This window comes from Sapajus apella, unplaced genomic scaffold, assembly GCF_009761245.1.
Source record: "Sapajus apella isolate SASKATOON/1434 unplaced genomic scaffold, GSC_monkey_1.0 scaffold29, whole genome shotgun sequence".
In the NCBI taxonomy this organism is placed as follows: Eukaryota; Metazoa; Chordata; class Mammalia; order Primates; family Cebidae; genus Sapajus; species Sapajus apella.
Genome location: NW_022436969.1, coordinates 2,414,501 through 2,431,753, shown reverse-complemented (window position 1 = coordinate 2,431,753; position 17,253 = coordinate 2,414,501).

Genomic DNA, 17,253 nt, shown 5'->3' with positions numbered 1-17,253 from the left:
CAGATCTAATGCTTTCTCTTTGTACATCTCCATTCTGAGGCTCTTTTGACCTTGACAGCTTCTATCCCATTACTGAAATATTACAGCAATAATTCAGAAACACTATGGTTAACATTAAAGTAACATTAGCTATCTAGAGATTTGAAAGTTGGGACATTTTGTACTATCTTCCTTTATGGTTTCTAATGAGTCTCAGTTTTAAGGATCAATGCAATCAAATTTTAAAACAAAGAAATTGACAAAAAACAGATAGCCCAAATTGGAATTTGTCTTTCCTAGAAGAGAAGCTCTTTGTTTCTAGAGTCAGTTGTAAGTGTGGGGAACATAAAACAGAAAACCATGTTTGGCTTCATACAAAATGATTTAATAAAACAGAAATCAGATTATATCCTAAATCAACCCATCATGCATTTATTAGAATTTTTTTTTTTTTTTTTTAGCCAATGTTCTTTCTTTTCTGGGAATAGGAAAAGGTGTAAAAAGGTCAGAATTTCAAATAAATTCTAGTTGGAATGAGAAACGCATATTGAGTGGTTGGATTTCTAAGTCAACTGATTATGCTTCTTTGGGAAGATGATGGAATGAGGGAACTTGGATATTTTTGACAGACATCAACCATTAAACTACTTTTAGTTTCATATTATGCTTGTACAATGTAAGCCAGTTTTTAGGTGCTATTCTACATACAAGAATCACTTTTCTTAATGAATATCTAACTCAATCTTATTTCCATGATAGGTTTCAGATTTTCCATGACTTTGAGTTACCTATGGATAATTAAGCTATTCCTTAAGTACTCCTCAATACTCTTTAATGATACCTAATAGAACTGAAACTCACATACAGAATAATTCTATTGTGCTCATACTTCTGTTTCTCCAACCCACTCTGTTCTTCTTTTTTTTGTTTTAATCTTTTACTCAAAAAAGGCCGTTGCCCACAACCCATCACCATTAGAATATAGAATCCATGAGGCAGATAATTTTATCTATTTTTATTCATTGTAGTATTTCCCACGACAGCCTGTCACATAATAGTAAGCATACAACAAATACTTGTTGGATACAAGATAAATCTTTTCACGTTAGTGGAAAAATTATTTTATAATCTTATTTCCCCCACAGTGCTGGGCATATAACAAACATTAAATGTGTGTTTATTGAATAATACATACATGTTTACATAAAAATAATACGTGTTTACTGAATAATAATATAAACAAAACTATGGATTTTATCTTAGCCCTCATACTGTAGGTGTTCCATATCTCTCTACCTAATTATTGCCCATATTGGCTCATGAAAACTGGTATTCCTAAATCTCTCTACATGTTCTTTATTTTTTTTATTTTTAGTTACTATGAATTCGTAATAGGTGTATATCTTTAGGGGGTACATGTGATGTTTTGATACATGCCTACAACATGTAATAACCAAATCAGGTATATTTATATTGGGATATCCATCATCTCAAGCATTTATCATTTCATTGTGTTAGGAACATTATTTCACTCTTTGAGTTATTTTATGTCACAAAATCAGTTACCGTTGACTACAGTCACCTATTATGCTGTCAAATATAAATTTTATTTTTCTATCTAACTATATTTTTGTACACATTAACCATCTCTACTTTGTCTCTCCATCCCCACTACCTTTACTCCCCATCTCCATGAGACCAATTGTTTTAATTTTTAGTTCCCACATATTAGTGAGAAAATGAGATGTTTATCTTTCTGTACCTGGCTTACTTCACTTAGCATAATGTCTTCCAATTCTATCCATGTAGTTGCAAACCACAGGATTTCAATGTTTTTCATGACTGAATATGATTTCATTGTGTATATATACTACATTTTCTTTATCCATTTATCCTTTGATGGACACTTAGGTTGATTCAAAATCTTGGCTATTGTAAATAGTGTCACAATAAACATGGAATTGCAGATATCTCTTCAATATACTGATTTCCTTTCTTTTGAGTCTACACTCTGGCAGTAGGATTGCTGGATTATATGACAGCTTTATTTTTAGTTTTTTGAGGACCTTTTGTACTGTACTTTACAGTGAGTGTCTTAATTTATCCCACCAGCGATGTACAGGGGATCCCCTTTCTCCACGTCCTTGCCAGCACTCATTATTGCCTGTCTTTTGAATGAAAGCGATTTTAACTGGGGTAAAATAATATCTCATTGTAGTTTTAATCTGCATTTCTCTGATGATTAATGATGTTGAGTATTTTTTGTATACCTGTTGGCCATTTTATGTTTTCTTTTGAGAAATAACTGTTCAGATCTTTTCATTGCTTTATTTGATTTTTTTTGTTGTTGTTGTTATTGACTTGTTTAAGCTCATTTTTATATTCTGGTTATTAAACCCTAGTCAGATAGGTAGTTTGTAAATATTTTCTGCCATTCTTTGGGTCGTCTTTTTTAACTTTGTTAAATGTTTCTTTTGCTGTGCAGAAGCTTTTTAGCTTGATGTGATCACATTTGCCCATTTTTGCTTTGATTGCCTATGTTCTTTAGGTCTTACTCAAGAAGTCTTTGCCCACCCCAATAACTTAGAGAGTTTCCCCAATGTTTTCTCATGGTTTTAGGTTTTAGATTTAAGTCTTTAATTTATGTTAATTAGATTTTTACATACGGCGAGAGATATGGGTCTAGTTTCATTCTTCTGCATATAAATATTCAGTTTCCCTAGCTTCATTTATTGAAGAGACCATCCCTTCTTCAAAGTATGGTCTTAACACCTTTGTTAAAAATGAGTCCACTGTAATGGATTTATCTTGGGGTTCTCTATTGTGCTCTACTGTCTGTTTTTATGCTGGTACTATGGTATTTTGTTTACTATAGCTCTGTAGTATTCAAAGTCAGGTAATGTGATTCCTCCAGTTTTGTTCTTTTTGCTCAGGATGGCTTTGACGATTCTGAGTCTTTTGTGGTTCCATGTACTGTATATTTCAGAATGATTATTTCTGTAAAGGATGTCACTGGTATTTTGACAGGGATTTCACTGAATCTGTAGATTTCTTTGAAAAGTGTAAACATTTTAGCATTATTTATTCTTTCAATCCATAAACCTAGAATATCTCTTTTTATTTTAAAATCTCCTCTTCAATTTCTTTAATCAATGCTTTATAGTTTTCATTGTAGAGGTCTTTCATTTCTTTGGTTAAGTTTATTTCTGGATATTCTATTTTTCTATATGTTCTTTGTTCTATGTATGTCTAAATTCTAACTGCTTTCTCTTCTCACTAACCAATAATCCTGGCATGCCATTATTCTCATATGATACTTAGGGATTAATATGTCAATAAAGTGAAATAATATTTTATACTTCCCTCCTCATTGCATGTATCAATCATTAATTTATTTTTACATTTATCTACCCTTTCATTGTAACAAACTGATCAGAATTATTTGTATCTGACGTAGATTTATCAATATAGTCGTGTATATTTGAAGGATGTAAGATATATCATCCTATGAAGAGGGAATTAAAAACACTTTTGGTATTTCTGGTTCTACATTTTTGAGGAATCACCACACTGTCTTTCACAATGGCTGAACTAATTTACATTCCCACCAATAGTGCAAAAGCAGTCCTATTTCTAGACAGCCTCCCTAGAATGTTTCTTTTTAATAACCATCATTTCCACTGGCGTGAGATTGTATGTTATTGTGGTTTTGATTTACACTTCTGTAATGATCAGTGATACTGAGCTTTTATTTCATATGTTTGTTGGATGCATAACGGTCTTCTTTTGAGAAGTGTGTGTTCATGAACACTGAAAAATCTTTGCCCACTTTAAGAGTTGTTTGTTTTTTTCTTGTTCAAATTGGTGGGTTCTCTAGATCATTTCTCTGTCTCTGATTGTTGCATCCTAGGACATATAGAGATATTCATTGCTTAAAAAAAATAAAAATTATTTTGATTTGTGGGAAGAAACTTCAGTTCAAAGATCTATTGTTGTATTTGACTGACTCTTTGGTGCTTGTACAAACTATGCTTTTCTGATTAGAAAAAGTGGCATTCACCTGAATCTGCAGAGACAGCCATTGCTGGCAGTGGTCAAACTCTTGATAACGTGAAGATAATGTTATCTATTGTTTTGAGACCATTCAAAACATTTTCTTGCACCTTCATTTTCCTTTTTTTTTTTTTTGTAATCTTTTTACATTTTTTAATGAACTTTAAAAATCATGTCTACAATTTTCCATTCCTATAATCTACAAACTTATTTTACCTGTAAGTATTCTATCTGCTTAGCTAAATTATACAATATCAGGACTTGAGTAGAAAATGTCATTTATATTTAAATGCCAAGCAATGATTTTCTTATCACAATTTTAAAAGAATCTTTTAAAGTATTTATAGGTATTTCCTATGGAATAACCCTGTATTAATCTGGATTCTCCAGAGAAACAGAACCAATGGAAGATAAAGAAATTTAGTATAAGGAATTGTCTCACACAGTTATGGAGGGTGAGAAGGCCTAATATCTGCAGTCAGCAAGTTGGAGACTCAGGAGAGTCGGTGGTAGAATTAAGTCTGAGTCCAAAGATCTGAAAATCAGAAGAGCTGATGTTGTAAGTTCCAGTCCAAGTCTGGGACCAAAGGTAGAAGACCAATGTTCCAGCTTGAAGACAGGCAGAGAGACTGAGTTCAGTGGCTTATACCTGTAATCCCTGCACTTTGGGAAGCTGAGGCAGGAGGATTGCTTGAGATCAGGAGTTCAAAAACAGACTAGGCAACATATTGTAGACATTGTCTCTACAAAAAATGTTAAAAAGCCATGTGTGGTGGTATGTGCCTGTGGTCCCAGCTTTTCAGGAGGTAGAGGTGGGAGGATTGCTTGAGCCCAGGAAGTCAAGGCTGCAGTGAGCTGAGATCGTGCCACTGCATGCCAGCCCAGGCATCTAAGTAAGTCCCTATAACAGGAAGAAAAAAAAAAAAAAGCAGAGAGAGGTTTTCTTCTTATTCTCCAGAGGGTCAACTTTCTATTCATACTTTCAATTGATTCAATGAGGTCCACCACATTAGAAAGGGGAATACGCCTTACTCCATCTACCAATTCCAATGTTAGCTCCTGCCAAACACCCACACAAACACTCCCAGAAAAACATTTGATTAAATATCTGGGTATCCGCTCTCCCATTAAAGTTGACACAAAATTAACCATGATATAAGCAAATATAAACATTTCTATTTTCCCATTGTCTTTGGACAAAGATTTTTTCCTTTGTTAAATCATTACAATTCAGTAACTTCAAGAAAAAAATTATTATGAAAGATTTTTAAATGATTTCAAATTTTAAAATCACTGTATTGCTGGCAATGGTTAATTCGGTCGCTTTAGGTTAATGTAGGATGTCTAAATATGTTGGGTGCTAGAGACTAATGAAATGTGTGACTGCTTTGGAATATATATCTCTGTGCTTTTTTCTGTGTGTTTGTGAATATATGTATGTGTGTATTTAAGCTCTTAAACAATGGGGCACTGAATACAGGAGTTAGGGAGTACTTAGTAGTGACTCAGAATTCTGATAAACGTAGTCCTTTAAACAGCATTCAAAATAATTCGAATGTTTTAAAAGTTGAAAATAATCCTTTTTGTAAATGTAATAAAACAAATTGGCTATGTCTTTAAGCATAGAGAAAATTTAACCAAAATATATGCTGTAATAGGAGATATGCTTCTTGTCCAGTTCTTACTTGTACAACACCTATTCTACTTTTATATACAAGGAAAAGTAGCTTTGTAGCAAGAAGAACTTCAGAAACACTATTTAATTTTATTTGCTATTTATGATTCCTTTGAGTCTTACAAGTTTTACCCAATCAACAAACTATCCAACAAGCTACAAAACTTTATTTAACATGTATGATGGAGGAAGTGTCTCAATTTCCATACGTTTCCTCATTCATAATTCCATAAAAGTTCATTAAATTCTTGAAATTATCTTAATTACTTTAAATAGGTAGTATTTTTCTAATAGTTGAAAATACTACTTGTAATATTGTTCTTATCCAGTCAAGTTTATTGGATGTTTTCTAGAGGCCCTGGGACCTGAAAATTTGTTCTGCAATTAATCTCTTTAGATAATGATAAATATTTCTGGAAAGGAAGGTAAATTATGCATAAAATCACGCTTTTCTTTTTTCTTTATAGATAGCCTACTCTGCATATATTCTATCTCTTGGTAAGCACAATGAGCCTCCTCAAAACTGTCCTGATTGCCCTTCAGAAGGGCTAAGAGGAAATGTCCATTGCCTTCAAGTCTTGGATGCTCTAGTTAATTAGCTTAGCAAATTCCATATGCTAGCATGCTTTTACATGAAACAGTACCTCTGGTTTTGGAAATAATTAAGGCAGACTTCTACTCTTTATTATTTATTGTGTATCTTTTGGAATTTGCTTTTTTATAAAGCAGATAAGAGGAATGATAGAGTTTTGGAAATACATTTTACCAAAAGTTTTCACATTCAGAAAAAAGTACAGAAACACACAGACACTCGTGAATTATAGTCCATAGTCTGTACTAATGATTAAACTAGTGAATAAGAGAAAATGCAAGTGGCAATAGGTGGAGACTTAAAGGAGAAAAGGATTTTTAAATCCCAACAGGAAAAGGACATAACATATAAGCCTATGAACATCAAAACAATACTGAATTCATATATATATATATATATATATATATATATGTTCATATGTCCAGAGAAAGCAAGGATTTTTGTTTTGCACAGTGTCCTAAATAATATAACAGTATCTTCAGAATGCTTCAGTGCTTAAAGCTCAATATACTATAGTTGACCATATAAAGCTGATAAATGTATTTCAGAAGAGCAGTGAATCAAGGTCATGCTTCCTTAGTTCCATATAGTCCAACCTTGTTCCCCTTCATTGCCTCCAAGAAAGAATGAAAAAGTGAAATTTTATATTACTGCAATACCTATAAAAACCATGAATGCAATGAGATTTTGCTGGAAGAATATAAAGTATGTCACAGTTGCAAGCAATGTTGCCAGGCATGAAATTTCCGGCCATATGGATAGGTGTTGCTGCTTTAAGTTCTCCATTCCATACCTTTTGGGGGGCCATTTCTGAGATCTCATAAACTTCTCTGAATGTAGAAGTACATACAAGGCATTCTTACTGAAACTCAAAGTCTCTCTGTCTATCCATGTGTAGAGTGATAAAATCAGAAATTCTAAGGAATACAGCTATAGTGGGGATACAGTTTATCTTTTAAATTGTAGAAATTCTAAATGGAAATTTCCACTCTGCAGTACTTGTCATGTTAATACATTAAGCATATTTCACACTTGTTATGCTCATTACTGTCTCTAAAGTTTCACAGTGATAAAATAGAAGATTATCTCCTGTAGTCATTTCCTTTTCAATGTAAGTGCTTTTAAAAAAAATAATTTCAGCCACCATACTGTTATCTTTCTTTACTGCAGCTGTACTGTAGATTAAGTTAAGGCTTTAAGGGATTCTTTTTCAGGAAGTTTTAAGTCTCCCTTTATGATCAATATGCTGCTGCACTTCCCCTAAGTAGAAATATTCTGTCAATCCATTTATGAAAAACATCATGGCCCTGCTTTATTGGTATTAAATTGAATTCAATTTCAAGTATCCCAGAAGAATGTTAATACTTTTATTTTTAGTCTGGACATAGAGGTACATAGCACATTAATTCAAATCACAAATGATACTAAATTGGGTGATAATGTGAACACCAAGAGAACACAAACATAATAAAAAAAGATCAAGAGCAAAATAACCAAATAATGTTCATACTTCTTAACACCATTTTGGATATATATGGAGAAATAGCCAAACACTGATTTCTAACAGCTGGGAAATATTTTATGCATGACTGACTCACAAAGAAACTTGTGACTGATAGAAACAAAATAAGTGCAAAATTATAGTGAAGAATTACATCAAGAATGTTATACAAATGCTATTAGCATCCCATTGGCATCTAAAGAAGTGATTGTCCCTTTCAAAATAATACTATATTCTAAACATGGCCCATCTGCTTAATCAATCTGTTGTTGTACTGATGCAGAAAAACTACCTATATGGGAAGAGACACAGCCATCTGAGAAGCCAGAAGTTTTAGCCTAGTTATAAGTAGGAAAAGGAGAAAGATATGAGAACAGCATGATAAAACTTAATTTTATGAATGTAGGAAACAGATCATCAGTCCAGGGAGAGGGAGAGATACGTCATTGCAAAAGTATTATATTGATATAAATGAAAACCGGTCTATTATAAAGATAGCCTAATAAAATGTGATGTAAGAAATATGATTACTTGGAGGTGATGACCTCTACAGTTTATTATCTATCTATCTATCTATCTATCTATCTTTCTATCTATCTGTCTATCTATGTAAAACAGGATCTCTCTCTGTCACCCAGGCTGGAATGCAGTGATGCAATCCTGGCTCACTGGAACCTCTACCTTCCTGGCCAAAGCAATTATCCCGCCTCAGCTTCCTGAGTAGCTGAGACTATGGGTACAGGCCACCATGCCCCACTATTTTTGTATTTTTCGTAGAGACAGGGCTTTGCCATGTTTCCCAGACTGGTCTTAAACTCCTGGGCTCAATCTGTCTGCCCACCTCAGCCTCCCAAAGTGCTGGAATTACAGGTGTGAACCACGATGTCCAGCCTCTATAATTTAATGGCTATTCAAGTGGTAATTTATCTACCTCTACACTTTCTTTCTCTAAGCTATATTTCAGTTTGGATACTTTTGTTGCCTTCTCATATCATCAACTTGTTATTTTAAAATGAAATTATTATAGACCCTGGTTAGAAAAAAAGACCACATATTTTCTCTATTGAGAAAATTTTCTTCTTGCTTCTTATTTCTTTACAGAGTTCCAAAAAGTTGAATGAGTATCACCATAAATATATTGAATGTGCATTGCCACACTTAGATTTGGATTCTAGAAAAGGGCCTCAAGAAATGAATAAGGAGGCGATATAAACTATTAAAAGCAGGTACTCACAGTCACTCACATTATTCTCTAATTAAAGGTTAATGCTTACCACACTCACTGAAAGTCCAGAAATTCAGCCTATAATTATGAAATGCAAGCTTTTATTCCTAGCTCCATACCAGATATCCATAAAGAAACATAATATTCCATGTCCCTAAAAGCTGATGAGTCATTTAGCATGCCTAATGACAAAACAAGGAGTGTGACTTATTACTTAGTTTGAGAGCTAGAACTGAACCCCAAATATAGCTACTTACATATTTCCTTGTAGTTATATTCACAAACACAACACACAAACACACACATAATCAATCAAACAAAACAGAAATCTGGTTAAAAAAAAGGAATAAAAACCTTAGACTAAAATCCTAGAAACCTCTCCCCTCAAACTTTATTTATTGTTTCCAGACCTGTACATATTCATAATAAATAAATAGATATGTATATATTTGCATATATTAAAAGGAATACTCAGAAATAAGGAAGCTACACTGGGTTTCTCAATCAAGTGCAAGAGCATGGAGGAAATGCTTGAGGTCATATTTTCCCCCTCTGTTCTCTACAATTATACTCAGTTATTGATTTCTACTATTTTGAATTTAGACAAAAAGGGAAGGCAATTGAGGGCTAGTTGGTGCTGACAATTGCTCTTTTACATTTTAAAATGTATTGCTTTCCCCTTTGACTTGTGAATATATCAGAATAATATAATTTTTGGTATTTAAATGGCCATTTATTTCTGTCTGTGTAGGATAGTCTAAGTCACACTTGTGAAATAAAGAGTTTGAAAGCACTGTGATTTAGCAAATCACTCCTCTCCTCAACACTCTTCAAGGTCTTGCTATCACCAAAGCATAAACTCAGAATCCTAACAGGCTTCCAATACCTGGCCTTTCCTCTGCTTCCTCTATAGCCTATGTCATGGGTCTATCTCATCCTTTCTTGGCTGAAACCACGTTCGTCTTTTGTCAGTGTCTTAAACACTTCAAGGATATTGTGTATATTTCTTCTGGTAAAATAGTCATCTATTTCACCCTATTGTGACCCCTTCCTTTCAGCTACCCCCCATTCACCAGATCCTGTATTAGAGATTCTTTTCATTAAGCAACTTCATTATGTCCTGCATTTTTCCTTGATAACACGCCATGACCTTATTCCTGTGGATATTTGTATCATATTTGTCTCTCTCACTATGTTCAAGTTCTATAAGGAATGGACTTTGCTTCATCTTACTATTGTCTTTGTGTCTAAAAACAGTGCTTGATACATGGTTGGGTGCTCACAGCAACATAAGGCATCGTGAGTTTAAAACAGCATTACAAGTTTGTGAGCAAGGAGGGAGCAGATTGATATATGTCTCTTCTACCTTGCCCAGATATTACAGAAATTCATAGCATTGAAGTAATGCCATCTGGCTGTGATTAAAAATAACTGATTTTATTTTTAATAGAAAATAAATCTTTTAGGAACTACAATTTTATTATTAGAAATCTTTCCAAAAAGCATTAATAAGAATAATCAGTACTTACCAACTTTTTTCACATGATCATTTGCATAGAAGATGGCAAATAATTATGTGTAGGATTACAATAAATGGGCAAGGCAGCTTAAAATTCCTGAGGACAAAGAGATCTTGGGCATACCTAAAATCCATAAATATGGAAGACTCAGAATCACTAAGTCCTGATATCTTTGTGCCTTAAATATTTATGTCCTTTTTCTATTCCATTAACATTGCCCAAGTTAAGGCTTTTATAATTTCTCACCTGTAATGTTGCAATTATCTTTTAATAAAGTTTCTGCATTTTATATTTGCATAACTCATTCTTTTGTACTTTCATCAAGTAATGTTTTATAACAAATTTGATTAAGTCACTCTCTGACTCAAAATGACCCAGCTGTTTTATTTCACCTCCATAATAAAATCTAGAATGCCTCCTCAGGCATACAAGACTACTGCGGATCTGAAGCCTTCTTTTGTCTGCAGCCTCATGACTATCACTGTTGCTCTCTGTAATACCAAAGTACTAAGCCAGAGTCCTTTAAGTTCCTTAGAACATCTCACAATCTGTTCCCTCTGATCAAATTGTATCTCACTGTATTTTATAAATGCTTATTTAACTTTCCAGCCTCAAAATGAATGCTAATTACTCTGTTATCTTCTTAGCAAACTTAGCCATGCCCCCTCCCAAGCTTTCACACTGTACATTGTACATACCTTTAAGAAGAAGCTATGTAATTCGGTTACAATGGTTTGTTTCTTGAGCAAACATGTCCTCTTATCTTTGCATCAAAGCCTACCTAGTGCCCATACAAAGCAGTTATTTGATATTTATATAAAACATGAATTTAGGTATTATTCTCTTTTGTAAGGTTTTCCCATTTTTAATTTACTTTTATTTTTTTAAATTATATTTTTCTAAAAAGTTATAAAATTGAAGATTTTCTACTTATTCCTTGGTTTTCTTTCATTGTTTCATTTTTTACTGCATGATTAGAATGTCTTCAATTTTCAAAATATGTTCCTACTATCTCATTTGTTTGGCTCTAGATACTTCCATTTATTTTCATTCTTCATTAATCAAACTTTGTCTTGGCTTTTCTAACTGTTCTGCCTCACACCTACCACCATTTTCTGCCTCTTCAGTTTCCCTTTTCTCTTTGGTCATGAGAACCACTTTGATTCATTTTAATTTTACCAGAGTGATCAAAAATACTCTCTGAAAGCAAATTTATATAGGAGAAAGCTTTTCTATTTTTACTCATGGGTTTTTCACTTCCCACTTTACTTTGTGCTCTTGAAAAGTACACCATATTAAGGATTCCACAAGAATTAGATTAAGTTTTGTCATACAGTTACTAAAAGATACTTTCTCAATATTACATGTATTTGGGCATGTAGATGCATATTGAAGATAATAAAAGTCTATTTCATTTAACTAATAAATAAATTTGTAAAAGTCTTTTTAGAAATTTGTTTAGTGAAGGGCTGTCAAACACAAATAGCAGATATTAAAAATGACAAATCAATAGTTGAAACCAACAATTGCTTACCTCTTAAAAGCATAAAATCATCTTTTATTTTAGAAATAACCAATTACCAAAAATATCAAACATTTCATTACAATTTTTTAAAGTAGTTTAGATTGTCCAGATGTTTGTAATCATGTACAAAAAAGCCTACTGATTGTCTATATTTGGTTTCACATGGCATCATTTGAAAGTAGCATCCATGGCATATAAAAATATTCCATAAGGCAATAATTTGGTGGGTGGTGACTTGAGGCTAGCAGATTCATTTGATTAGACTTCGGTACTAATGAGGCCTAGGCAATCAGTTTTGACCCACAATTGACCCCTTTGATTTAGTTAATTTTAATTAAGATTTCTAGTTAGCCTCAGCCAATTTTCTTGAAAATATATGCTTTTGGCTACAAAATGGATTGTGCCAAGTGAATGATCAAATGAACCTGTTATCATTATTCAAAAACAATATATATTGGTGTTGAAGTCTGTGTATAAATGATAATGCTTCAATAATAGCTCATATTTTTACATTAGTCAACTCTTTAAAGGAAGTATTAGAGCTCTAATCACTTAATAATGATGCATTCTATGTACCACAAATATACCAACATGTGAAATAAATGTTTTATGTTCATTAGTACCAATGAAAAATTGAGCCAAATCACTATATCATTATTTTGCTTAAATTAATGTTTGTCTTTTGATTAGTATTGTAAATTTCTAATATATTATCACAGATATCTCTGTTACTGTTTCTACGGTTCTCTTTTTTGTGCAATTATGTTAGACTATCAATAAGAGAAACAGAATGAGAGCTCATTGCATAAGAGCTCATTTGTTGACTCCTAAGACACTGGCCTGTGATAACAATCATCTCATACATCTTTATAGGTTAAGCTTTGTGAATCATGAAATGGAGATCAGATATGGCTAGTTACAGTGCATGTCAATGTGCTTTCCAGCCTTCAAGAAGCGATAATAATATTATTTGGTTTGTATTAGAAAATCTTGACAAAGGTATTATTTTGCCCAAGTGGGGACTTAGAAATTGACTGTATACATTAAGTGGTCTGTGTAAAACCACCAGTGGGTTTGGTAACTTGCTGTTCAATCCCAGACCCAGGTTGTTTGACTTCAAAATGTTGAGCCTAGCCATATACACTATTCAGGGTACTCTATGAGTCATAAATGAGTAAAGAGTACAAGGAATTGCACATTTTGAGTTTAAATATCAGGTGCAATGGATATTTTTATTTCATCGAAGCAGTAACAATTGGTAATTATTTTTTAAGTCACTACTTTTGTGTGTGTAGGACAAATGTGAAGAAATTTAAATGGATTTTGAGAAATATTGTGAACATTTTAATATACATAAAATACCAGTTCAGGAAACACAGTATTACGAAAATATATCTCTAATTGCAGACTGTTTCTTAGTGGTGCATCACATGGGAAATTAATTATATTAAAATGTTCAGCTTCCTGCTACATCAACAGTTGCAGATGAATAAGTCTACATATATTACAAATCATTTTTCAAACAAAATAACAGGGATTCTAAAATGTTTGACCATTATCAATGCTGGTAATTGATCAGAACAGGAAAATAAAGCTTTTAAAATAGCTAGCTTTGGAAACAATATAGCTTTGTTTTCAGTTGTTCAGAGAAACAAAGGGAGAGTTACTTTTATTTTTCAATAATATCATTGTCAGGGCTCAATTTTTGCTTCCAGTTAACATGCTTCTATAACTTTTAAGTTGGTTTTTATTCATTCAAAAGCCATTTATTTTTTATCATGTGCCATTATATACCTAGGAATTGAGTATACACATATTAAAGATATAGTTTGTGGCCTGGCGCGGTGGCTTACGCCTGTAATCCCAGCACTTTGGGAGGCCGAGGCGGGTGGATCACAAGGTCAAGAGATCGAGACCATCCTGGTCAACATGGTGAAACCCCGTCTCTACTAAAAATACAAAAAATCAGCTGGGCATGGTGGCACATGCCTGTAATCCCAGCTACTCAGGAGGCTGAGGCAGGAGAATTGCCTGAACCCAGGAGGCAGAGGTTGCGGTGAGCCAAGATTGCGCCATTGCACTCCAGCCTGGGTAACAAGAGTGAAACTCTGACTCAAAAAAAAAAAAAAAAAAAAAAAAAGATATAGTTTGTGCCATCAAAGAATTCATAATCTACTTGGTGAGACACACAAAGGAGTAAACGTTGTAATCTCATGTGATACATGCTATGATGCATGTGAGCCCTGAGTGCTAATGCAGGGCAATGTAAGAGAATCCTTCCCAGAATGGTGAGGCCAGGGTAGAGTTCTTGAAAGAGTCAATGCTTATGCTGAATCTTGAAGTCCATTTAACAAGTCTTCATACTGTTAGGGATGAGAATCGTGGATGATATTTTACACTGCGCTAAAATGTTTGGGTGGTATTCTATTCAGGAAGTATTCTTAAAGTGCAATAGTATGATGAGATTATATATATAATATTATAGTATGTATAATATGTAACATATATAAATTACATATTATATAATAGTATGATATATATTATATATATTATATATAATATATATTATATATAATACATATATTATATAATATATATTATATTATATATATAATATATATATAAATATTATATATAATATGATATATATCATACTATTATATAATATAGTACATAAATATGTATATTATATAATATATATTAGTATAATATGTCATACTATTATACTAATATATATACTATTATATAATCTGTAATATTCTATATGTAACAGTATGAGATTATTTATATAATATAGCATATTATACCATATGTATATGATATATACATACTTATATATATCTTTGTATTTAAAAAAATTATAAATTTATTATAATTAAAACAATAAACATCCATATATCTACCGCTTAGTATTTTCAAAATGTAAAATCTTGCAATATATGCCTTAGATTTATTTTTTAGTTTAGTAATAAAGTATTAAAAATATTTTGAAACTATCTATGTGACCATTACCAATCCTTTTTCCTTCTCTCCTTCATCGTAACCATAATCCTGAATTTGATGCTACTTTTTATTCCCATGTATATTTTACTCTTGTATTTATAACTAATATAGCCTCATGCATATATGATTCTCTGTGTGGGTAAATATAAAATAGCATTTTGTTTTTGTTCTTAAATTCTGTAAAAATTTAGTTGACTAAAGCAATAGCATTATACTGTTAGATTTATAATACACTCATGTAAATTTATACATATATGATTTTATGAAGTATGTATAACATTAATGATATTTTTGTTTTTTCCTTTCTCATCCATGAGGCTTTAATTGGTTTTCTTTGTCCTGACTTCCCTGACTAGTATCTCTCCTGATATGGTAAGTAGAAGTGATGCATTCATTCACATATTCATCTCAATTCTTCAAAAAAAAGATACAAAGTTGTCACTATGAAGAATGTTATTGACTGCAGATTTTTGATCCTACATATAATTAAGAAAGATTTTCTTTTACTTCTAGTTTTCTAAGCACATTTTTGTGAAACCATGAATTATTCTCTGCTTCTGTTGAAGTGATCACATAATATTTCTCTTTTAATTTATTGATGTGTTGATATAATCCTTCCTGCTGTGGCTCCTTGCTACCAAGATGATGATAATGATGGTATTTATCAGCAGGAGTATACAGGGCATCCACAGAGCACTGCATGCTCCTGGCAATATGCCCCTCCCCTTGCCTCAACGCTATCTTTGGCAGAATTAAAGAGGATGCCAAGAAAACTTCATGTGTTGCTGGCTAGTGTGTGCCACCCACATACTCCCTTCCTCATGTCTACCATCTGCCAAAGAGTTCACTTCTCAAAGGGAAGTTTAGTAAAACTAATTATTCACTCTTCCTCTAGAAAGTGACCAACACGGTAAATCTTTTGATGTCTTATGTTCCAGTTTAACCACTAAGCCCAAGACTTCAAGACCCTCATTCATCTCTTGAACTCTGATTCATACAATTCTGTGTATCTCTTCATCTGATATGCATTCTCCCTCTCACTCCTCTGTATGCTTAAACATCCTCACCATGGACCTCAAGATCTGCCATCATCAAAATTTCCTAGGGTCTTCTCTGAAGGTTCTTTTCACCTCTCTCTGCACGAAATCTGGCTGTCCTCTGATGACACTACATCTTTTGTAATTCTTTAAAGTATGGGTTTCCTAAGTCACTGATCAGGGAGATTAGTGGAGGCATCCTCTTTACACCCTTTGCTTCATCCATTTGTTAATCCTTTTTGTAGTTCTGAAAATGCATTTCATCAAATTTTACCACCAATATTCCTTCTTGTTTTGATAATATACTGATATTTAGGTCAGTAGCCTTAATCTTGATGATGTTGGTATTTATCCTTTAGGAGTGCTTAGGCAGTACTTCTTTCATAATTCATACTGATGTAAACATCCATGATGACTATTATTCAAGCATCTTGACCCTCAGTTTCTTAACTTCTCCACCTCAAATGATTTTATCCCTCCTTTCAATGTGGTCACCTCTGTTAGTCCATTTCATATTGTCATAAAGCAACACCTGAGGCCAGATAATTTATAAAGAAAATAAGTTTATTTTGGCTCACCGTCTCACAGACTGTACAGTGCTCGCATCCACTTCTGTGAAACCTCAGGAAGCTTTAACTCATGGCAGAAGGCAAAGAGAGAACAGGTATGTCACATGTTAAGAGAGGGAGCGAGAGGGAGAGGAGGAGATGCCAGACCCCTTTAAACAACCAGCTCTGGCAAAAACTAATTGAGTAAGAACTCATTAGTCACCAATGGGAGGGCACGAAGCTATTTATGAGGAGCCATTCCCATGACCCAAACATCTCCCACCAGACCCCACCTCCAACAGTGGGGATCACTTTCAACATGAGATTTGGAGAGGACACATATGCAAACTATATTACCACCCATGTGTGAGTTATACTCTAGTTTTTGTGATTACTAAGAACTATATGCTTACCTAATTCAGTTTAAAACTTTACTCTCACAGAACACTGTCTCTTATTTGTATACTTCACACCCTTACCCTTAATCTAACAAACTTTGGCCTTGTTGTGAATCCTATTCCAACCCAACTACATTTAATTTCTGTCATCTCCATCATGTCATCAGTTGTCTCCGTACAGAGGTTATATTTAATGA